General features: G+C 54.3%; 42 non-coding genes across 42 annotated transcripts; 9 read left to right on the forward strand and 33 right to left on the reverse strand.

Moving 5' to 3' along the window:
* Window positions 1–17: 17 nt before the first annotated feature.
* Window positions 18–88, reverse strand: Trnag-gcc (transfer RNA glycine (anticodon GCC)). Its single transcript has one exon. It is a non-coding gene; the product is annotated as a tRNA-Gly (tRNA).
* Window positions 89–435: 347 nt separating this feature from the next.
* Trnag-ucc (transfer RNA glycine (anticodon UCC)) lies at window positions 436–507 on the forward strand. The gene has a single exon. It is a non-coding gene; the product is annotated as a tRNA-Gly (tRNA).
* A 587-nt stretch (window positions 508–1094) lies between these two features.
* Window positions 1095–1168, reverse strand: Trnai-aau (transfer RNA isoleucine (anticodon AAU)). Its single transcript has one exon. It is a non-coding gene; the product is annotated as a tRNA-Ile (tRNA).
* Window positions 1169–1366: 198 nt separating this feature from the next.
* Window positions 1367–1438, reverse strand: Trnae-uuc (transfer RNA glutamic acid (anticodon UUC)). Its single transcript has one exon. It is a non-coding gene; the product is annotated as a tRNA-Glu (tRNA).
* Window positions 1439–1743: 305 nt separating this feature from the next.
* Window positions 1744–1816, reverse strand: Trnam-cau (transfer RNA methionine (anticodon CAU)). The gene has a single exon. It is a non-coding gene; the product is annotated as a tRNA-Met (tRNA).
* Window positions 1817–2198: 382 nt separating this feature from the next.
* Trnag-gcc (transfer RNA glycine (anticodon GCC)) lies at window positions 2199–2269 on the reverse strand. The gene has a single exon. It is a non-coding gene; the product is annotated as a tRNA-Gly (tRNA).
* Window positions 2270–2616: 347 nt separating this feature from the next.
* Trnag-ucc (transfer RNA glycine (anticodon UCC)) lies at window positions 2617–2688 on the forward strand. The gene has a single exon. It is a non-coding gene; the product is annotated as a tRNA-Gly (tRNA).
* A 597-nt stretch (window positions 2689–3285) lies between these two features.
* Window positions 3286–3359, reverse strand: Trnai-aau (transfer RNA isoleucine (anticodon AAU)). Its single transcript has one exon. It is a non-coding gene; the product is annotated as a tRNA-Ile (tRNA).
* Window positions 3360–3557: 198 nt separating this feature from the next.
* Window positions 3558–3629, reverse strand: Trnae-uuc (transfer RNA glutamic acid (anticodon UUC)). The gene has a single exon. It is a non-coding gene; the product is annotated as a tRNA-Glu (tRNA).
* A 305-nt stretch (window positions 3630–3934) lies between these two features.
* Window positions 3935–4007, reverse strand: Trnam-cau (transfer RNA methionine (anticodon CAU)). The gene has a single exon. It is a non-coding gene; the product is annotated as a tRNA-Met (tRNA).
* A 382-nt stretch (window positions 4008–4389) lies between these two features.
* On the reverse strand, window positions 4390–4460 carry Trnag-gcc (transfer RNA glycine (anticodon GCC)). The gene has a single exon. It is a non-coding gene; the product is annotated as a tRNA-Gly (tRNA).
* Window positions 4461–4807: 347 nt separating this feature from the next.
* Trnag-ucc (transfer RNA glycine (anticodon UCC)) lies at window positions 4808–4879 on the forward strand. Its single transcript has one exon. It is a non-coding gene; the product is annotated as a tRNA-Gly (tRNA).
* Window positions 4880–5476: 597 nt separating this feature from the next.
* On the reverse strand, window positions 5477–5550 carry Trnai-aau (transfer RNA isoleucine (anticodon AAU)). The gene has a single exon. It is a non-coding gene; the product is annotated as a tRNA-Ile (tRNA).
* Window positions 5551–5748: 198 nt separating this feature from the next.
* Trnae-uuc (transfer RNA glutamic acid (anticodon UUC)) lies at window positions 5749–5820 on the reverse strand. Its single transcript has one exon. It is a non-coding gene; the product is annotated as a tRNA-Glu (tRNA).
* A 305-nt stretch (window positions 5821–6125) lies between these two features.
* On the reverse strand, window positions 6126–6198 carry Trnam-cau (transfer RNA methionine (anticodon CAU)). The gene has a single exon. It is a non-coding gene; the product is annotated as a tRNA-Met (tRNA).
* Window positions 6199–6580: 382 nt separating this feature from the next.
* Window positions 6581–6651, reverse strand: Trnag-gcc (transfer RNA glycine (anticodon GCC)). Its single transcript has one exon. It is a non-coding gene; the product is annotated as a tRNA-Gly (tRNA).
* A 347-nt stretch (window positions 6652–6998) lies between these two features.
* Trnag-ucc (transfer RNA glycine (anticodon UCC)) lies at window positions 6999–7070 on the forward strand. The gene has a single exon. It is a non-coding gene; the product is annotated as a tRNA-Gly (tRNA).
* A 597-nt stretch (window positions 7071–7667) lies between these two features.
* On the reverse strand, window positions 7668–7741 carry Trnai-aau (transfer RNA isoleucine (anticodon AAU)). Its single transcript has one exon. It is a non-coding gene; the product is annotated as a tRNA-Ile (tRNA).
* Window positions 7742–7939: 198 nt separating this feature from the next.
* Trnae-uuc (transfer RNA glutamic acid (anticodon UUC)) lies at window positions 7940–8011 on the reverse strand. Its single transcript has one exon. It is a non-coding gene; the product is annotated as a tRNA-Glu (tRNA).
* Window positions 8012–8316: 305 nt separating this feature from the next.
* Window positions 8317–8389, reverse strand: Trnam-cau (transfer RNA methionine (anticodon CAU)). The gene has a single exon. It is a non-coding gene; the product is annotated as a tRNA-Met (tRNA).
* A 382-nt stretch (window positions 8390–8771) lies between these two features.
* On the reverse strand, window positions 8772–8842 carry Trnag-gcc (transfer RNA glycine (anticodon GCC)). The gene has a single exon. It is a non-coding gene; the product is annotated as a tRNA-Gly (tRNA).
* Window positions 8843–9189: 347 nt separating this feature from the next.
* On the forward strand, window positions 9190–9261 carry Trnag-ucc (transfer RNA glycine (anticodon UCC)). Its single transcript has one exon. It is a non-coding gene; the product is annotated as a tRNA-Gly (tRNA).
* A 587-nt stretch (window positions 9262–9848) lies between these two features.
* Trnai-aau (transfer RNA isoleucine (anticodon AAU)) lies at window positions 9849–9922 on the reverse strand. The gene has a single exon. It is a non-coding gene; the product is annotated as a tRNA-Ile (tRNA).
* A 198-nt stretch (window positions 9923–10120) lies between these two features.
* Trnae-uuc (transfer RNA glutamic acid (anticodon UUC)) lies at window positions 10121–10192 on the reverse strand. Its single transcript has one exon. It is a non-coding gene; the product is annotated as a tRNA-Glu (tRNA).
* A 305-nt stretch (window positions 10193–10497) lies between these two features.
* Trnam-cau (transfer RNA methionine (anticodon CAU)) lies at window positions 10498–10570 on the reverse strand. The gene has a single exon. It is a non-coding gene; the product is annotated as a tRNA-Met (tRNA).
* A 382-nt stretch (window positions 10571–10952) lies between these two features.
* On the reverse strand, window positions 10953–11023 carry Trnag-gcc (transfer RNA glycine (anticodon GCC)). Its single transcript has one exon. It is a non-coding gene; the product is annotated as a tRNA-Gly (tRNA).
* Window positions 11024–11370: 347 nt separating this feature from the next.
* On the forward strand, window positions 11371–11442 carry Trnag-ucc (transfer RNA glycine (anticodon UCC)). Its single transcript has one exon. It is a non-coding gene; the product is annotated as a tRNA-Gly (tRNA).
* A 587-nt stretch (window positions 11443–12029) lies between these two features.
* Trnai-aau (transfer RNA isoleucine (anticodon AAU)) lies at window positions 12030–12103 on the reverse strand. Its single transcript has one exon. It is a non-coding gene; the product is annotated as a tRNA-Ile (tRNA).
* Window positions 12104–12301: 198 nt separating this feature from the next.
* On the reverse strand, window positions 12302–12373 carry Trnae-uuc (transfer RNA glutamic acid (anticodon UUC)). Its single transcript has one exon. It is a non-coding gene; the product is annotated as a tRNA-Glu (tRNA).
* Window positions 12374–12678: 305 nt separating this feature from the next.
* On the reverse strand, window positions 12679–12751 carry Trnam-cau (transfer RNA methionine (anticodon CAU)). The gene has a single exon. It is a non-coding gene; the product is annotated as a tRNA-Met (tRNA).
* Window positions 12752–13133: 382 nt separating this feature from the next.
* Window positions 13134–13204, reverse strand: Trnag-gcc (transfer RNA glycine (anticodon GCC)). Its single transcript has one exon. It is a non-coding gene; the product is annotated as a tRNA-Gly (tRNA).
* A 347-nt stretch (window positions 13205–13551) lies between these two features.
* Window positions 13552–13623, forward strand: Trnag-ucc (transfer RNA glycine (anticodon UCC)). The gene has a single exon. It is a non-coding gene; the product is annotated as a tRNA-Gly (tRNA).
* A 597-nt stretch (window positions 13624–14220) lies between these two features.
* On the reverse strand, window positions 14221–14294 carry Trnai-aau (transfer RNA isoleucine (anticodon AAU)). The gene has a single exon. It is a non-coding gene; the product is annotated as a tRNA-Ile (tRNA).
* Window positions 14295–14492: 198 nt separating this feature from the next.
* Trnae-uuc (transfer RNA glutamic acid (anticodon UUC)) lies at window positions 14493–14564 on the reverse strand. The gene has a single exon. It is a non-coding gene; the product is annotated as a tRNA-Glu (tRNA).
* Window positions 14565–14869: 305 nt separating this feature from the next.
* Window positions 14870–14942, reverse strand: Trnam-cau (transfer RNA methionine (anticodon CAU)). The gene has a single exon. It is a non-coding gene; the product is annotated as a tRNA-Met (tRNA).
* A 382-nt stretch (window positions 14943–15324) lies between these two features.
* Window positions 15325–15395, reverse strand: Trnag-gcc (transfer RNA glycine (anticodon GCC)). Its single transcript has one exon. It is a non-coding gene; the product is annotated as a tRNA-Gly (tRNA).
* A 347-nt stretch (window positions 15396–15742) lies between these two features.
* Trnag-ucc (transfer RNA glycine (anticodon UCC)) lies at window positions 15743–15814 on the forward strand. Its single transcript has one exon. It is a non-coding gene; the product is annotated as a tRNA-Gly (tRNA).
* Window positions 15815–16411: 597 nt separating this feature from the next.
* Window positions 16412–16485, reverse strand: Trnai-aau (transfer RNA isoleucine (anticodon AAU)). The gene has a single exon. It is a non-coding gene; the product is annotated as a tRNA-Ile (tRNA).
* A 198-nt stretch (window positions 16486–16683) lies between these two features.
* On the reverse strand, window positions 16684–16755 carry Trnae-uuc (transfer RNA glutamic acid (anticodon UUC)). The gene has a single exon. It is a non-coding gene; the product is annotated as a tRNA-Glu (tRNA).
* Window positions 16756–17060: 305 nt separating this feature from the next.
* Window positions 17061–17133, reverse strand: Trnam-cau (transfer RNA methionine (anticodon CAU)). The gene has a single exon. It is a non-coding gene; the product is annotated as a tRNA-Met (tRNA).
* A 382-nt stretch (window positions 17134–17515) lies between these two features.
* Trnag-gcc (transfer RNA glycine (anticodon GCC)) lies at window positions 17516–17586 on the reverse strand. Its single transcript has one exon. It is a non-coding gene; the product is annotated as a tRNA-Gly (tRNA).
* Window positions 17587–17933: 347 nt separating this feature from the next.
* Trnag-ucc (transfer RNA glycine (anticodon UCC)) lies at window positions 17934–18005 on the forward strand. The gene has a single exon. It is a non-coding gene; the product is annotated as a tRNA-Gly (tRNA).
* The last annotated feature ends 470 nt before the right edge of the window (window positions 18006–18475 follow it).

The raw sequence follows: 18475 nt of genomic DNA on the forward strand, positions 1-18475 counted from the left end.
CGGGAACAGCAAAACGATGCATCGGCCGGGAATCGAACCCGGGCCGCCCGCGTGGCAGGCGAGCATTCTACCACTGAACCACCGATGCTCGGGCCAGTAGTAACTTCACGCTGCTTGCCGAGCAGATGTCTCAAGGGAAAGTGGGACTGCCGTCAAGCGCCGTAGCATTCTGTCGAGAAGATGCTGCAGACGCTGAATCCTGCACTGCACTGCTAAAAAATGCCGCCAGAACGCGGTCCTCTGCGTACTCTTGCATCGCCGGCGCCGGCACCGACTCTTGCCAAAGGATGCGAAATGTGCGCGGATACGCCGTCCGAATGCGGCTGGATGTTCTCCCCTAGCCTACCTCGAAATGCGCCTGCCAGGTACGATCACCTTCGGCCGCTGCCGACAGGCGGGAAGCCGACACAGCGCGGCGTCGGGGCGCTTCCTTGTGCGGTGGTGGTGTAATGGTCAGCATAGTTGCCTTCCAAGCAGTTGATCCGGGTTCGATTCCCGGCCACCGCAACAGGCTTTTTAATTTCGCGTATGAGTACTTTCGCCACGCGCCCTTAAATTAATGTTTTTTTCCCCCTTCTTACTCGCTGCAGACCAGCCTATAGTGTGTCTCGACTTTGCTCAGCTGACGCGAGAGCTGACGCTCTCAAATCGGCCTATATCAAAACGACAAGCACGAGAAACGACTGAGAGAGGTAAGGAGAGGCGAGGCGATGGGCACACAGCACTCCCCCATCCTTTCACGGTGGCGTGTCCATGACCGAATCGGGTTGTAGCTCCGAAAACAAAGGAGAAAGAAAAAATAGGAAGTAAAACTGCCAACAGTACCCTGTGTCCCCATGCGCTCACCCGCCCAAGTACTGACAAGGGCCAAAGTTGTTACAAATCGGCAATCGGACATTTTCTTTCATCTTGTCTTTATCGGTTGAGAACCAGTGTATTCAACATATTATGGCCATTGCCGAGTGAATGCTGTAGCGCTTCCCGACAAGTCGGGTTCGGATCCTCCGTCAACTTCCACGCAGGGTGATGATCTTTTGGTCATCACACTCGCCTGCTGAAATCGGCGCTGCCTTTTCGTAGTAGTAAAAGACTAGTGGCCCGTGGGGGGATCGAACCCACGACCTTCGCGTTATTAGCACGACGCTCTAACCAACTGAGCTAACGGGCCTCGGCAGATGCAGTTGCTCAGCCCTGCGCTGGAAACGTATGGCATGAAGCCGTACACCATTTCTATGGTCGTCGGACGTCTGCTTCCCTCGTCTATATTCTGCTGACGGTCACGAAACAGTAGCTATATTGCGAGCAGGACGGGAAACGGCAGCTCGGTCAGCTCAAACTTGTCACGGTTCGTGTGGAAAAAATTCCGTTCCGGTACCGGGAATCGAACCCGGGCCTCCTGGGTGAAAGCCAGGTATCCTAGCCACTAGACCACACCGGATGTGGGGGTGTCTCCGCCGGTTCGGACGGTCGCTTGTCGCATTTCGTGTCGTGTCCCGCGTCGGCGCCCTTCTCTCTTTGCGAGCGTCTTTGCGCATACTGACTGGCAAGGCGCGCACCTCAAACGTCTCAGAGCAATGCTTTTGGCTTCATGCTGTGCTGGGAGAAGAGGGAAAGGGAAGCTGTAAGTAGCAGTAACAGGAAGTAAACATTTTCCCGCTGAAGCGTTGAAACCGTTGTGGATAACAAACAAGAAATAAGTTAGTGCCCTAGCAACAGCATCACCATCAGTCACAGAAAATTAAATGCCCCGGGTGAGGATCGAACTCACGACCTTAAGATTATGAGACTTACGCGCTGCCTACTGCGCTACCGAGGCACGGGTGGAACCGCTTTTCCTGGAAACTGGGTAAGTACCATACCCAATGTTAGACGTAAAGACACTGTACTTCCTGGATAACGTGTTCTGTTGCTAGACGTGCATTGCCGGCCCAGTTGATTGCGGTGTTGCTGCAGCTTTTGCAAACGATAGGCAGCACTCCTTGTCGTTAACGTTCAGTGCGTCGGAGGCACCTGGACATAGCAAATTGTGAGGCCAGGCCGACGCTAGTCTGTAGAACATGATGCGAGCGTCCTAGTGGGGACCCGCGAGTGCTGCGTTCTCGGTTCTTCTCAAGGGAATCCAGCTATACATTCTTGTGGATCGTGCATCTCAAGAGCACAAGCAGCACGGCAGCATTATCGCGGGAACAGCAAAACGATGCATCGGCCGGGAATCGAACCCGGGCCGCCCGCGTGGCAGGCGAGCATTCTACCACTGAACCACCGATGCTCGGGCCAGTAGTAACTTCACGCTGCTTGCCGAGCAGATGTCTCAAGGGAAAGTGGGACTGCCGTCAAGCGCCGTAGCATTCTGTCGAGAAGATGCTGCAGACGCTGAATCCTGCACTGCACTGCTAAAAAATGCCGCCAGAACGCGGTCCTCTGCGTACTCTTGCATCGCCGGCGCCGGCACCGACTCTTGCCAAAGGATGCGAAATGTGCGCGGATACGCCGTCCGAATGCGGCTGGATGTTCTCCCCTAGCCTACCTCGAAATGCGCCTGCCAGGTACGATCACCTTCGGCCGCTGCCGACAGGCGGGAAGCCGACACAGCGCGGCGTCGGGGCGCTTCCTTGTGCGGTGGTGGTGTAATGGTCAGCATAGTTGCCTTCCAAGCAGTTGATCCGGGTTCGATTCCCGGCCACCGCAACAGGCTTTTTAATTTCGCGTATGAGTACTTTCGCCACGCGCCCTTAAATTAATGTTTTTTTCCCCCTTCTTACTCGCTGCAGACCAGCCTATAGTGTGTCTCGACTTGTCTCGACTTTGCTCAGCTGACGCGAGAGCTGACGCTCTCAAATCGGCCTATATCAAAACGACAAGCACGAGAAACGACTGAGAGAGGTAAGGAGAGGCGAGGCGATGGGCACACAGCACTCCCCCATCCTTTCACGGTGGCGTGTCCATGACCGAATCGGGTTGTAGCTCCGAAAACAAAGGAGAAAGAAAAAATAGGAAGTAAAACTGCCAACAGTACCCTGTGTCCCCATGCGCTCACCTGCCCAAGTACTGACAAGGGCCAAAGTTGTTACAAATCGGCAATCGGACATTTTCTTTCATCTTGTCTTTATCGGTTGAGAACCAGTGTATTCAACATATTATGGCCATTGCCGAGTGAATGCTGTAGCGCTTCCCGACAAGTCGGGTTCGGATCCTCCGTCAACTTCCACGCAGGGTGATGATCTTTTGGTCATCACACTCGCCTGCTGAAATCGGCGCTGCCTTTTCGTAGTAGTAAAAGACTAGTGGCCCGTGGGGGGATCGAACCCACGACCTTCGCGTTATTAGCACGACGCTCTAACCAACTGAGCTAACGGGCCTCGGCAGATGCAGTTGCTCAGCCCTGCGCTGGAAACGTATGGCATGAAGCCGTACACCATTTCTATGGTCGTCGGACGTCTGCTTCCCTCGTCTATATTCTGCTGACGGTCACGAAACAGTAGCTATATTGCGAGCAGGACGGGAAACGGCAGCTCGGTCAGCTCAAACTTGTCACGGTTCGTGTGGAAAAAATTCCGTTCCGGTACCGGGAATCGAACCCGGGCCTCCTGGGTGAAAGCCAGGTATCCTAGCCACTAGACCACACCGGATGTGGGGGTGTCTCCGCCGGTTCGGACGGTCGCTTGTCGCATTTCGTGTCGTGTCCCGCGTCGGCGCCCTTCTCTCTTTGCGAGCGTCTTTGCGCATACTGACTGGCAAGGCGCGCACCTCAAACGTCTCAGAGCAATGCTTTTGGCTTCATGCTGTGCTGGGAGAAGAGGGAAAGGGAAGCTGTAAGTAGCAGTAACAGGAAGTAAACATTTTCCCGCTGAAGCGTTGAAACCGTTGTGGATAACAAACAAGAAATAAGTTAGTGCCCTAGCAACAGCATCACCATCAGTCACAGAAAATTAAATGCCCCGGGTGAGGATCGAACTCACGACCTTAAGATTATGAGACTTACGCGCTGCCTACTGCGCTACCGAGGCACGGGTGGAACCGCTTTTCCTGGAAACTGGGTAAGTACCATACCCAATGTTAGACGTAAAGACACTGTACTTCCTGGATAACGTGTTCTGTTGCTAGACGTGCATTGCCGGCCCAGTTGATTGCGGTGTTGCTGCAGCTTTTGCAAACGATAGGCAGCACTCCTTGTCGTTAACGTTCAGTGCGTCGGAGGCACCTGGACATAGCAAATTGTGAGGCCAGGCCGACGCTAGTCTGTAGAACATGATGCGAGCGTCCTAGTGGGGACCCGCGAGTGCTGCGTTCTCGGTTCTTCTCAAGGGAATCCAGCTATACATTCTTGTGGATCGTGCATCTCAAGAGCACAAGCAGCACGGCAGCATTATCGCGGGAACAGCAAAACGATGCATCGGCCGGGAATCGAACCCGGGCCGCCCGCGTGGCAGGCGAGCATTCTACCACTGAACCACCGATGCTCGGGCCAGTAGTAACTTCACGCTGCTTGCCGAGCAGATGTCTCAAGGGAAAGTGGGACTGCCGTCAAGCGCCGTAGCATTCTGTCGAGAAGATGCTGCAGACGCTGAATCCTGCACTGCACTGCTAAAAAATGCCGCCAGAACGCGGTCCTCTGCGTACTCTTGCATCGCCGGCGCCGGCACCGACTCTTGCCAAAGGATGCGAAATGTGCGCGGATACGCCGTCCGAATGCGGCTGGATGTTCTCCCCTAGCCTACCTCGAAATGCGCCTGCCAGGTACGATCACCTTCGGCCGCTGCCGACAGGCGGGAAGCCGACACAGCGCGGCGTCGGGGCGCTTCCTTGTGCGGTGGTGGTGTAATGGTCAGCATAGTTGCCTTCCAAGCAGTTGATCCGGGTTCGATTCCCGGCCACCGCAACAGGCTTTTTAATTTCGCGTATGAGTACTTTCGCCACGCGCCCTTAAATTAATGTTTTTTTCCCCCTTCTTACTCGCTGCAGACCAGCCTATAGTGTGTCTCGACTTGTCTCGACTTTGCTCAGCTGACGCGAGAGCTGACGCTCTCAAATCGGCCTATATCAAAACGACAAGCACGAGAAACGACTGAGAGAGGTAAGGAGAGGCGAGGCGATGGGCACACAGCACTCCCCCATCCTTTCACGGTGGCGTGTCCATGACCGAATCGGGTTGTAGCTCCGAAAACAAAGGAGAAAGAAAAAATAGGAAGTAAAACTGCCAACAGTACCCTGTGTCCCCATGCGCTCACCTGCCCAAGTACTGACAAGGGCCAAAGTTGTTACAAATCGGCAATCGGACATTTTCTTTCATCTTGTCTTTATCGGTTGAGAACCAGTGTATTCAACATATTATGGCCATTGCCGAGTGAATGCTGTAGCGCTTCCCGACAAGTCGGGTTCGGATCCTCCGTCAACTTCCACGCAGGGTGATGATCTTTTGGTCATCACACTCGCCTGCTGAAATCGGCGCTGCCTTTTCGTAGTAGTAAAAGACTAGTGGCCCGTGGGGGGATCGAACCCACGACCTTCGCGTTATTAGCACGACGCTCTAACCAACTGAGCTAACGGGCCTCGGCAGATGCAGTTGCTCAGCCCTGCGCTGGAAACGTATGGCATGAAGCCGTACACCATTTCTATGGTCGTCGGACGTCTGCTTCCCTCGTCTATATTCTGCTGACGGTCACGAAACAGTAGCTATATTGCGAGCAGGACGGGAAACGGCAGCTCGGTCAGCTCAAACTTGTCACGGTTCGTGTGGAAAAAATTCCGTTCCGGTACCGGGAATCGAACCCGGGCCTCCTGGGTGAAAGCCAGGTATCCTAGCCACTAGACCACACCGGATGTGGGGGTGTCTCCGCCGGTTCGGACGGTCGCTTGTCGCATTTCGTGTCGTGTCCCGCGTCGGCGCCCTTCTCTCTTTGCGAGCGTCTTTGCGCATACTGACTGGCAAGGCGCGCACCTCAAACGTCTCAGAGCAATGCTTTTGGCTTCATGCTGTGCTGGGAGAAGAGGGAAAGGGAAGCTGTAAGTAGCAGTAACAGGAAGTAAACATTTTCCCGCTGAAGCGTTGAAACCGTTGTGGATAACAAACAAGAAATAAGTTAGTGCCCTAGCAACAGCATCACCATCAGTCACAGAAAATTAAATGCCCCGGGTGAGGATCGAACTCACGACCTTAAGATTATGAGACTTACGCGCTGCCTACTGCGCTACCGAGGCACGGGTGGAACCGCTTTTCCTGGAAACTGGGTAAGTACCATACCCAATGTTAGACGTAAAGACACTGTACTTCCTGGATAACGTGTTCTGTTGCTAGACGTGCATTGCCGGCCCAGTTGATTGCGGTGTTGCTGCAGCTTTTGCAAACGATAGGCAGCACTCCTTGTCGTTAACGTTCAGTGCGTCGGAGGCACCTGGACATAGCAAATTGTGAGGCCAGGCCGACGCTAGTCTGTAGAACATGATGCGAGCGTCCTAGTGGGGACCCGCGAGTGCTGCGTTCTCGGTTCTTCTCAAGGGAATCCAGCTATACATTCTTGTGGATCGTGCATCTCAAGAGCGCAAGCAGCACGGCAGCATTATCGCGGGAACAGCAAAACGATGCATCGGCCGGGAATCGAACCCGGGCCGCCCGCGTGGCAGGCGAGCATTCTACCACTGAACCACCGATGCTCGGGCCAGTAGTAACTTCACGCTGCTTGCCGAGCAGATGTCTCAAGGGAAAGTGGGACTGCCGTCAAGCGCCGTAGCATTCTGTCGAGAAGATGCTGCAGACGCTGAATCCTGCACTGCACTGCTAAAAAATGCCGCCAGAACGCGGTCCTCTGCGTACTCTTGCATCGCCGGCGCCGGCACCGACTCTTGCCAAAGGATGCGAAATGTGCGCGGATACGCCGTCCGAATGCGGCTGGATGTTCTCCCCTAGCCTACCTCGAAATGCGCCTGCCAGGTACGATCACCTTCGGCCGCTGCCGACAGGCGGGAAGCCGACACAGCGCGGCGTCGGGGCGCTTCCTTGTGCGGTGGTGGTGTAATGGTCAGCATAGTTGCCTTCCAAGCAGTTGATCCGGGTTCGATTCCCGGCCACCGCAACAGGCTTTTTAATTTCGCGTATGAGTACTTTCGCCACGCGCCCTTAAATTAATGTTTTTTTCCCCCTTCTTACTCGCTGCAGACCAGCCTATAGTGTGTCTCGACTTGTCTCGACTTTGCTCAGCTGACGCGAGAGCTGACGCTCTCAAATCGGCCTATATCAAAACGACAAGCACGAGAAACGACTGAGAGAGGTAAGGAGAGGCGAGGCGATGGGCACACAGCACTCCCCCATCCTTTCACGGTGGCGTGTCCATGACCGAATCGGGTTGTAGCTCCGAAAACAAAGGAGAAAGAAAAAATAGGAAGTAAAACTGCCAACAGTACCCTGTGTCCCCATGCGCTCACCCGCCCAAGTACTGACAAGGGCCAAAGTTGTTACAAATCGGCAATCGGACATTTTCTTTCATCTTGTCTTTATCGGTTGAGAACCAGTGTATTCAACATATTATGGCCATTGCCGAGTGAATGCTGTAGCGCTTCCCGACAAGTCGGGTTCGGATCCTCCGTCAACTTCCACGCAGGGTGATGATCTTTTGGTCATCACACTCGCCTGCTGAAATCGGCGCTGCCTTTTCGTAGTAGTAAAAGACTAGTGGCCCGTGGGGGGATCGAACCCACGACCTTCGCGTTATTAGCACGACGCTCTAACCAACTGAGCTAACGGGCCTCGGCAGATGCAGTTGCTCAGCCCTGCGCTGGAAACGTATGGCATGAAGCCGTACACCATTTCTATGGTCGTCGGACGTCTGCTTCCCTCGTCTATATTCTGCTGACGGTCACGAAACAGTAGCTATATTGCGAGCAGGACGGGAAACGGCAGCTCGGTCAGCTCAAACTTGTCACGGTTCGTGTGGAAAAAATTCCGTTCCGGTACCGGGAATCGAACCCGGGCCTCCTGGGTGAAAGCCAGGTATCCTAGCCACTAGACCACACCGGATGTGGGGGTGTCTCCGCCGGTTCGGACGGTCGCTTGTCGCATTTCGTGTCGTGTCCCGCGTCGGCGCCCTTCTCTCTTTGCGAGCGTCTTTGCGCATACTGACTGGCAAGGCGCGCACCTCAAACGTCTCAGAGCAATGCTTTTGGCTTCATGCTGTGCTGGGAGAAGAGGGAAAGGGAAGCTGTAAGTAGCAGTAACAGGAAGTAAACATTTTCCCGCTGAAGCGTTGAAACCGTTGTGGATAACAAACAAGAAATAAGTTAGTGCCCTAGCAACAGCATCACCATCAGTCACAGAAAATTAAATGCCCCGGGTGAGGATCGAACTCACGACCTTAAGATTATGAGACTTACGCGCTGCCTACTGCGCTACCGAGGCACGGGTGGAACCGCTTTTCCTGGAAACTGGGTAAGTACCATACCCAATGTTAGACGTAAAGACACTGTACTTCCTGGATAACGTGTTCTGTTGCTAGACGTGCATTGCCGGCCCAGTTGATTGCGGTGTTGCTGCAGCTTTTGCAAACGATAGGCAGCACTCCTTGTCGTTAACGTTCAGTGCGTCGGAGGCACCTGGACATAGCAAATTGTGAGGCCAGGCCGACGCTAGTCTGTAGAACATGATGCGAGCGTCCTAGTGGGGACCCGCGAGTGCTGCGTTCTCGGTTCTTCTCAAGGGAATCCAGCTATACATTCTTGTGGATCGTGCATCTCAAGAGCACAAGCAGCACGGCAGCATTATCGCGGGAACAGCAAAACGATGCATCGGCCGGGAATCGAACCCGGGCCGCCCGCGTGGCAGGCGAGCATTCTACCACTGAACCACCGATGCTCGGGCCAGTAGTAACTTCACGCTGCTTGCCGAGCAGATGTCTCAAGGGAAAGTGGGACTGCCGTCAAGCGCCGTAGCATTCTGTCGAGAAGATGCTGCAGACGCTGAATCCTGCACTGCACTGCTAAAAAATGCCGCCAGAACGCGGTCCTCTGCGTACTCTTGCATCGCCGGCGCCGGCACCGACTCTTGCCAAAGGATGCGAAATGTGCGCGGATACGCCGTCCGAATGCGGCTGGATGTTCTCCCCTAGCCTACCTCGAAATGCGCCTGCCAGGTACGATCACCTTCGGCCGCTGCCGACAGGCGGGAAGCCGACACAGCGCGGCGTCGGGGCGCTTCCTTGTGCGGTGGTGGTGTAATGGTCAGCATAGTTGCCTTCCAAGCAGTTGATCCGGGTTCGATTCCCGGCCACCGCAACAGGCTTTTTAATTTCGCGTATGAGTACTTTCGCCACGCGCCCTTAAATTAATGTTTTTTTCCCCCTTCTTACTCGCTGCAGACCAGCCTATAGTGTGTCTCGACTTTGCTCAGCTGACGCGAGAGCTGACGCTCTCAAATCGGCCTATATCAAAACGACAAGCACGAGAAACGACTGAGAGAGGTAAGGAGAGGCGAGGCGATGGGCACACAGCACTCCCCCATCCTTTCACGGTGGCGTGTCCATGACCGAATCGGGTTGTAGCTCCGAAAACAAAGGAGAAAGAAAAAATAGGAAGTAAAACTGCCAACAGTACCCTGTGTCCCCATGCGCTCACCTGCCCAAGTACTGACAAGGGCCAAAGTTGTTACAAATCGGCAATCGGACATTTTCTTTCATCTTGTCTTTATCGGTTGAGAACCAGTGTATTCAACATATTATGGCCATTGCCGAGTGAATGCTGTAGCGCTTCCCGACAAGTCGGGTTCGGATCCTCCGTCAACTTCCACGCAGGGTGATGATCTTTTGGTCATCACACTCGCCTGCTGAAATCGGCGCTGCCTTTTCGTAGTAGTAAAAGACTAGTGGCCCGTGGGGGGATCGAACCCACGACCTTCGCGTTATTAGCACGACGCTCTAACCAACTGAGCTAACGGGCCTCGGCAGATGCAGTTGCTCAGCCCTGCGCTGGAAACGTATGGCATGAAGCCGTACACCATTTCTATGGTCGTCGGACGTCTGCTTCCCTCGTCTATATTCTGCTGACGGTCACGAAACAGTAGCTATATTGCGAGCAGGACGGGAAACGGCAGCTCGGTCAGCTCAAACTTGTCACGGTTCGTGTGGAAAAAATTCCGTTCCGGTACCGGGAATCGAACCCGGGCCTCCTGGGTGAAAGCCAGGTATCCTAGCCACTAGACCACACCGGATGTGGGGGTGTCTCCGCCGGTTCGGACGGTCGCTTGTCGCATTTCGTGTCGTGTCCCGCGTCGGCGCCCTTCTCTCTTTGCGAGCGTCTTTGCGCATACTGACTGGCAAGGCGCGCACCTCAAACGTCTCAGAGCAATGCTTTTGGCTTCATGCTGTGCTGGGAGAAGAGGGAAAGGGAAGCTGTAAGTAGCAGTAACAGGAAGTAAACATTTTCCCGCTGAAGCGTTGAAACCGTTGTGGATAACAAACAAGAAATAAGTTAGTGCCCTAGCAACAGCATCACCATCAGTCACAGAAAATTAAATGCCCCGGGTGAGGATCGAACTCACGACCTTAAGATTATGAGACTTACGCGCTGCCTACTGCGCTACCGAGGCACGGGTGGAACCGCTTTTCCTGGAAACTGGGTAAGTACCATACCCAATGTTAGACGTAAAGACACTGTACTTCCTGGATAACGTGTTCTGTTGCTAGACGTGCATTGCCGGCCCAGTTGATTGCGGTGTTGCTGCAGCTTTTGCAAACGATAGGCAGCACTCCTTGTCGTTAACGTTCAGTGCGTCGGAGGCACCTGGACATAGCAAATTGTGAGGCCAGGCCGACGCTAGTCTGTAGAACATGATGCGAGCGTCCTAGTGGGGACCCGCGAGTGCTGCGTTCTCGGTTCTTCTCAAGGGAATCCAGCTATACATTCTTGTGGATCGTGCATCTCAAGAGCGCAAGCAGCACGGCAGCATTATCGCGGGAACAGCAAAACGATGCATCGGCCGGGAATCGAACCCGGGCCGCCCGCGTGGCAGGCGAGCATTCTACCACTGAACCACCGATGCTCGGGCCAGTAGTAACTTCACGCTGCTTGCCGAGCAGATGTCTCAAGGGAAAGTGGGACTGCCGTCAAGCGCCGTAGCATTCTGTCGAGAAGATGCTGCAGACGCTGAATCCTGCACTGCACTGCTAAAAAATGCCGCCAGAACGCGGTCCTCTGCGTACTCTTGCATCGCCGGCGCCGGCACCGACTCTTGCCAAAGGATGCGAAATGTGCGCGGATACGCCGTCCGAATGCGGCTGGATGTTCTCCCCTAGCCTACCTCGAAATGCGCCTGCCAGGTACGATCACCTTCGGCCGCTGCCGACAGGCGGGAAGCCGACACAGCGCGGCGTCGGGGCGCTTCCTTGTGCGGTGGTGGTGTAATGGTCAGCATAGTTGCCTTCCAAGCAGTTGATCCGGGTTCGATTCCCGGCCACCGCAACAGGCTTTTTAATTTCGCGTATGAGTACTTTCGCCACGCGCCCTTAAATTAATGTTTTTTTCCCCCTTCTTACTCGCTGCAGACCAGCCTATAGTGTGTCTCGACTTGTCTCGACTGACGCGAGAGCTGACGCTCTCAAATCGGCCTATATCAAAACGACAAGCACGAGAAACGACTGAGAGAGGTAAGGAGAGGCGAGGCGATGGGCACACAGCACTCCCCCATCCTTTCACGGTGGCGTGTCCATGACCGAATCGGGTTGTAGCTCCGAAAACAAAGGAGAAAGAAAAAATAGGAAGTAAAACTGCCAACAGTACCCTGTGTCCCCATGCGCTCACCCGCCCAAGTACTGACAAGGGCCAAAGTTGTTACAAATCGGCAATCGGACATTTTCTTTCATCTTGTCTTTATCGGTTGAGAACCAGTGTATTCAACATATTATGGCCATTGCCGAGTGAATGCTGTAGCGCTTCCCGACAAGTCGGGTTCGGATCCTCCGTCAACTTCCACGCAGGCTGATGATCTTTTGGTCATCACACTCGCCTGCTGAAATCGGCGCTGCCTTTTCGTAGTAGTAAAAGACTAGTGGCCCGTGGGGGGATCGAACCCACGACCTTCGCGTTATTAGCACGACGCTCTAACCAACTGAGCTAACGGGCCTCGGCAGATGCAGTTGCTCAGCCCTGCGCTGGAAACGTATGGCATGAAGCCGTACACCATTTCTATGGTCGTCGGACGTCTGCTTCCCTCGTCTATATTCTGCTGACGGTCACGAAACAGTAGCTATATTGCGAGCAGGACGGGAAACGGCAGCTCGGTCAGCTCAAACTTGTCACGGTTCGTGTGGAAAAAATTCCGTTCCGGTACCGGGAATCGAACCCGGGCCTCCTGGGTGAAAGCCAGGTATCCTAGCCACTAGACCACACCGGATGTGGGGGTGTCTCCGCCGGTTCGGACGGTCGCTTGTCGCATTTCGTGTCGTGTCCCGCGTCGGCGCCCTTCTCTCTTTGCGAGCGTCTTTGCGCATACTGACTGGCAAGGCGCGCACCTCAAACGTCTCAGAGCAATGCTTTTGGCTTCATGCTGTGCTGGGAGAAGAGGGAAAGGGAAGCTGTAAGTAGCAGTAACAGGAAGTAAACATTTTCCCGCTGAAGCGTTGAAACCGTTGTGGATAACAAACAAGAAATAAGTTAGTGCCCTAGCAACAGCATCACCATCAGTCACAGAAAATTAAATGCCCCGGGTGAGGATCGAACTCACGACCTTAAGATTATGAGACTTACGCGCTGCCTACTGCGCTACCGAGGCACGGGTGGAACCGCTTTTCCTGGAAACTGGGTAAGTACCATACCCAATGTTAGACGTAAAGACACTGTACTTCCTGGATAACGTGTTCTGTTGCTAGACGTGCATTGCCGGCCCAGTTGATTGCGGTGTTGCTGCAGCTTTTGCAAACGATAGGCAGCACTCCTTGTCGTTAACGTTCAGTGCGTCGGAGGCACCTGGACATAGCAAATTGTGAGGCCAGGCCGACGCTAGTCTGTAGAACATGATGCGAGCGTCCTAGTGGGGACCCGCGAGTGCTGCGTTCTCGGTTCTTCTCAAGGGAATCCAGCTATACATTCTTGTGGATCGTGCATCTCAAGAGCACAAGCAGCACGGCAGCATTATCGCGGGAACAGCAAAACGATGCATCGGCCGGGAATCGAACCCGGGCCGCCCGCGTGGCAGGCGAGCATTCTACCACTGAACCACCGATGCTCGGGCCAGTAGTAACTTCACGCTGCTTGCCGAGCAGATGTCTCAAGGGAAAGTGGGACTGCCGTCAAGCGCCGTAGCATTCTGTCGAGAAGATGCTGCAGACGCTGAATCCTGCACTGCACTGCTAAAAAATGCCGCCAGAACGCGGTCCTCTGCGTACTCTTGCATCGCCGGCGCCGGCACCGACTCTTGCCAAAGGATGCGAAATGTGCGCGGATACGCCGTCCGAATGCGGCTGGATGTTCTCCCCTAGCCTACCTCGAAATGCGCCTGCCAGGTACGATCACCTTCGGCCGCTGCCGACAGGCGGGAAGCCGACACAGCGCGGCGTCGGGGCGCTTCCTTGTGCGGTGGTGGTGTAATGGTCAGCATAGTTGCCTTCCAAGCAGTTGATCCGGGTTCGATTCCCGGCCACCGCAACAGGCTTTTTAATTTCGCGTATGAGTACTTTCGCCACGCGCCCTTAAATTAATGTTTTTTTCCCCCTTCTTACTCGCTGCAGACCAGCCTATAGTGTGTCTCGACTTGTCTCGACTTTGCTCAGCTGACGCGAGAGCTGACGCTCTCAAATCGGCCTATATCAAAACGACAAGCACGAGAAACGACTGAGAGAGGTAAGGAGAGGCGAGGCGATGGGCACACAGCACTCCCCCATCCTTTCACGGTGGCGTGTCCATGACCGAATCGGGTTGTAGCTCCGAAAACAAAGGAGAAAGAAAAAATAGGAAGTAAAACTGCCAACAGTACCCTGTGTCCCCATGCGCTCACCTGCCCAAGTACTGACAAGGGCCAAAGTTGTTACAAATCGGCAATCGGACATTTTCTTTCATCTTGTCTTTATCGGTTGAGAACCAGTGTATTCAACATATTATGGCCATTGCCGAGTGAATGCTGTAGCGCTTCCCGACAAGTCGGGTTCGGATCCTCCGTCAACTTCCACGCAGGGTGATGATCTTTTGGTCATCACACTCGCCTGCTGAAATCGGCGCTGCCTTTTCGTAGTAGTAAAAGACTAGTGGCCCGTGGGGGGATCGAACCCACGACCTTCGCGTTATTAGCACGACGCTCTAACCAACTGAGCTAACGGGCCTCGGCAGATGCAGTTGCTCAGCCCTGCGCTGGAAACGTATGGCATGAAGCCGTACACCATTTCTATGGTCGTCGGACGTCTGCTTCCCTCGTCTATATTCTGCTGACGGTCACGAAACAGTAGCTATATTGCGAGCAGGACGGGAAACGGCAGCTCGGTCAGCTCAAACTTGTCACGGTTCGTGTGGAAAAAATTCCGTTCCGGTACCGGGAATCGAACCCGGGCCTCCTGGGTGAAAGCCAGGTATCCTAGCCACTAGACCACACCGGATGTGGGGGTGTCTCCGCCGGTTCGGACGGTCGCTTGTCGCATTTCGTGTCGTGTCCCGCGTCGGCGCCCTTCTCTCTTTGCGAGCGTCTTTGCGCATACTGACTGGCAAGGCGCGCACCTCAAACGTCTCAGAGCAATGCTTTTGGCTTCATGCTGTGCTGGGAGAAGAGGGAAAGGGAAGCTGTAAGTAGCAGTAACAGGAAGTAAACATTTTCCCGCTGAAGCGTTGAAACCGTTGTGGATAACAAACAAGAAATAAGTTAGTGCCCTAGCAACAGCATCACCATCAGTCACAGAAAATTAAATGCCCCGGGTGAGGATCGAACTCACGACCTTAAGATTATGAGACTTACGCGCTGCCTACTGCGCTACCGAGGCACGGGTGGAACCGCTTTTCCTGGAAACTGGGTAAGTACCATACCCAATGTTAGACGTAAAGACACTGTACTTCCTGGATAACGTGTTCTGTTGCTAGACGTGCATTGCCGGCCCAGTTGATTGCGGTGTTGCTGCAGCTTTTGCAAACGATAGGCAGCACTCCTTGTCGTTAACGTTCAGTGCGTCGGAGGCACCTGGACATAGCAAATTGTGAGGCCAGGCCGACGCTAGTCTATAGAACATGATGCGAGCGTCCTAGTGGGGACCCGCGAGTGCTGCGTTCTCGGTTCTTCTCAAGGGAATCCAGCTATACATTCTTGTGGATCGTGCATCTCAAGAGCGCAAGCAGCACGGCAGCATTATCGCGGGAACAGCAAAACGATGCATCGGCCGGGAATCGAACCCGGGCCGCCCGCGTGGCAGGCGAGCATTCTACCACTGAACCACCGATGCTCGGGCCAGTAGTAACTTCACGCTGCTTGCCGAGCAGATGTCTCAAGGGAAAGTGGGACTGCCGTCAAGCGCCGTAGCATTCTGTCGAGAAGATGCTGCAGACGCTGAATCCTGCACTGCACTGCTAAAAAATGCCGCCAGAACGCGGTCCTCTGCGTACTCTTGCATCGCCGGCGCCGGCACCGACTCTTGCCAAAGGATGCGAAATGTGCGCGGATACGCCGTCCGAATGCGGCTGGATGTTCTCCCCTAGCCTACCTCGAAATGCGCCTGCCAGGTACGATCACCTTCGGCCGCTGCCGACAGGCGGGAAGCCGACACAGCGCGGCGTCGGGGCGCTTCCTTGTGCGGTGGTGGTGTAATGGTCAGCATAGTTGCCTTCCAAGCAGTTGATCCGGGTTCGATTCCCGGCCACCGCAACAGGCTTTTTAATTTCGCGTATGAGTACTTTCGCCACGCGCCCTTAAATTAATGTTTTTTTCCCCCTTCTTACTCGCTGCAGACCAGCCTATAGTGTGTCTCGACTTGTCTCGACTTTGCTCAGCTGACGCGAGAGCTGACGCTCTCAAATCGGCCTATATCAAAACGACAAGCACGAGAAACGACTGAGAGAGGTAAGGAGAGGCGAGGCGATGGGCACACAGCACTCCCCCATCCTTTCACGGTGGCGTGTCCATGACCGAATCGGGTTGTAGCTCCGAAAACAAAGGAGAAAGAAAAAATAGGAAGTAAAACTGCCAACAGTACCCTGTGTCCCCATGCGCTCACCCGCCCAAGTACTGACAAGGGCCAAAGTTGTTACAAATCGGCAATCGGACATTTTCTTTCATCTTGTCTTTATCGGTTGAGAACCAGTGTATTCAACATATTATGGCCATTGCCGAGTGAATGCTGTAGCGCTTCCCGACAAGTCGGGTTCGGATCCTCCGTCAACTTCCACGCAGGGTGATGATCTTTTGGTCATCACACTCGCCTGCTGAAATCGGCGCTGCCTTTTCGTAGTAGTAAAAGACTAGTGGCCCGTGGGGGGATCGAACCCACGACCTTCGCGTTATTAGCACGACGCTCTAACCAACTGAGCTAACGGGCCTCGGCAGATGCAGTTGCTCAGCCCTGCGCTGGAAACGTATGGCATGAAGCCGTACACCATTTCTATGGTCGTCGGACGTCTGCTTCCCTCGTCTATATTCTGCTGACGGTCACGAAACAGTAGCTATATTGCGAGCAGGACGGGAAACGGCAGCTCGGTCAGCTCAAACTTGTCACGGTTCGTGTGGAAAAAATTCCGTTCCGGTACCGGGAATCGAACCCGGGCCTCCTGGGTGAAAGCCAGGTATCCTAGCCACTAGACCACACCGGATGTGGGGGTGTCTCCGCCGGTTCGGACGGTCGCTTGTCGCATTTCGTGTCGTGTCCCGCGTCGGCGCCCTTCTCTCTTTGCGAGCGTCTTTGCGCATACTGACTGGCAAGGCGCGCACCTCAAACGTCTCAGAGCAATGCTTTTGGCTTCATGCTGTGCTGGGAGAAGAGGGAAAGGGAAGCTGTAAGTAGCAGTAACAGGAAGTAAACATTTTCCCGCTGAAGCGTTGAAACCGTTGTGGATAACAAACAAGAAATAAGTTAGTGCCCTAGCAACAGCATCACCATCAGTCACAGAAAATTAAATGCCCCGGGTGAGGATCGAACTCACGACCTTAAGATTATGAGACTTACGCGCTGCCTACTGCGCTACCGAGGCACGGGTGGAACCGCTTTTCCTGGAAACTGGGTAAGTACCATACCCAATGTTAGACGTAAAGACACTGTACTTCCTGGATAACGTGTTCTGTTGCTAGACGTGCATTGCCGGCCCAGTTGATTGCGGTGTTGCTGCAGCTTTTGCAAACGATAGGCAGCACTCCTTGTCGTTAACGTTCAGTGCGTCGGAGGCACCTGGACATAGCAAATTGTGAGGCCAGGCCGACGCTAGTCTGTAGAACATGATGCGAGCGTCCTAGTGGGGACCCGCGAGTGCTGCGTTCTCGGTTCTTCTCAAGGGAATCCAGCTATACATTCTTGTGGATCGTGCATCTCAAGAGCACAAGCAGCACGGCAGCATTATCGCGGGAACAGCAAAACGATGCATCGGCCGGGAATCGAACCCGGGCCGCCCGCGTGGCAGGCGAGCATTCTACCACTGAACCACCGATGCTCGGGCCAGTAGTAACTTCACGCTGCTTGCCGAGCAGATGTCTCAAGGGAAAGTGGGACTGCCGTCAAGCGCCGTAGCATTCTGTCGAGAAGATGCTGCAGACGCTGAATCCTGCACTGCACTGCTAAAAAATGCCGCCAGAACGCGGTCCTCTGCGTACTCTTGCATCGCCGGCGCCGGCACCGACTCTTGCCAAAGGATGCGAAATGTGCGCGGATACGCCGTCCGAATGCGGCTGGATGTTCTCCCCTAGCCTACCTCGAAATGCGCCTGCCAGGTACGATCACCTTCGGCCGCTGCCGACAGGCGGGAAGCCGACACAGCGCGGCGTCGGGGCGCTTCCTTGTGCGGTGGTGGTGTAATGGTCAGCATAGTTGCCTTCCAAGCAGTTGATCCGGGTTCGATTCCCGGCCACCGCAACAGGCTTTTTAATTTCGCGTATGAGTACTTTCGCCACGCGCCCTTAAATTAATGTTTTTTTCCCCCTTCTTACTCGCTGCAGACCAGCCTATAGTGTGTCTCGACTTGTCTCGACTTTGCTCAGCTGACGCGAGAGCTGACGCTCTCAAATCGGCCTATATCAAAACGACAAGCACGAGAAACGACTGAGAGAGGTAAGGAGAGGCGAGGCGATGGGCACACAGCACTCCCCCATCCTTTCACGGTGGCGTGTCCATGACCGAATCGGGTTGTAGCTCCGAAAACAAAGGAGAAAGAAAAAATAGGAAGTAAAACTGCCAACAGTACCCTGTGTCCCCATGCGCTCACCTGCCCAAGTACTGACAAGGGCCAAAGTTGTTACAAATCGGCAATCGGACATTTTCTTTCATCTTGTCTTTATCGGTTGAGAACCAGTGTATTCAACATATTATGGCCATTGCCGAGTGAA

This window comes from Schistocerca nitens, unplaced genomic scaffold (genome assembly GCF_023898315.1).
Source record: "Schistocerca nitens isolate TAMUIC-IGC-003100 unplaced genomic scaffold, iqSchNite1.1 HiC_scaffold_228, whole genome shotgun sequence".
Lineage (NCBI taxonomy): Eukaryota > Metazoa > Arthropoda > Insecta > Orthoptera > Acrididae > Schistocerca > Schistocerca nitens.